We start from the raw sequence: 624 nt of genomic DNA, 5'->3' as shown, positions 1-624 counted from the left end.
AATTTACGAACGTGGGTTTCTCTAGGTTTGCTTTATTAACAACTCCGAGTTGGGCCACCACTGCAGTGAATGGCGCACTTCCAAAAGTTTCCAAATCTTATATACCCTTTTGCCACCCATTGTCCCAATCCAAAGTCTCTGTAATTTTCCAGCCGATTCTGTGTTCTCATATCGTTATCATTCATCATCTTATCTTGTCCATTCTCCATTCTCATGTCTCGGTTCTTCTGAGATTGGTGGTCACAGGCAGAAAGTCTCCGGTCACCATCATCACTTATCTTCTTACGCTTCAAAGGTACCTATGAATTTCTAAAGAAACTACTCAGGTTATTTTATTAATTTATCTTATTCTAAAGTTAATCACTTACTCCCATGTCTTAGGTCTAAGATGTATGATCCTTTCTCTGTTGATACAGCTTGACTGGATTTTAAGCCAGCCGTGAAGAGGGAGTCTCATAAAACAATTAAGCAGCTCATAGATAATTGTTTTATATGCACCTGCATTCTATTAATCATATCTAAACCAATATCTAATCATTAGTTATATGTCTAATATGAATAGTCTTAAAACAATAAGGCCAATAATCTTAAAACAATGAGGCTTAAGGCCTAGTTCCTTTTACA

General features: G+C 36.5%; 1 protein-coding gene across 4 annotated transcripts in view; it reads left to right on the top strand.

The window, feature by feature from the left end:
- NIM1K (NIM1 serine/threonine protein kinase) overlaps positions 1-624 on the top strand; it is a 30,275-nt gene that overhangs the window by 3,344 nt on the left and 26,307 nt on the right. The window lies entirely within an intron of this gene.

This window comes from Haliaeetus leucocephalus, unplaced genomic scaffold (genome assembly GCF_000737465.1).
Source record: "Haliaeetus leucocephalus isolate CR32 unplaced genomic scaffold, Haliaeetus_leucocephalus-4.0 Scaffold120, whole genome shotgun sequence".
Taxonomy (NCBI): Eukaryota; Metazoa; Chordata; class Aves; order Accipitriformes; family Accipitridae; genus Haliaeetus; species Haliaeetus leucocephalus.
The sequence above is the reverse complement of the archived record's forward strand: the minus strand, read 5'-3'. Positions and strand labels throughout refer to the sequence as shown.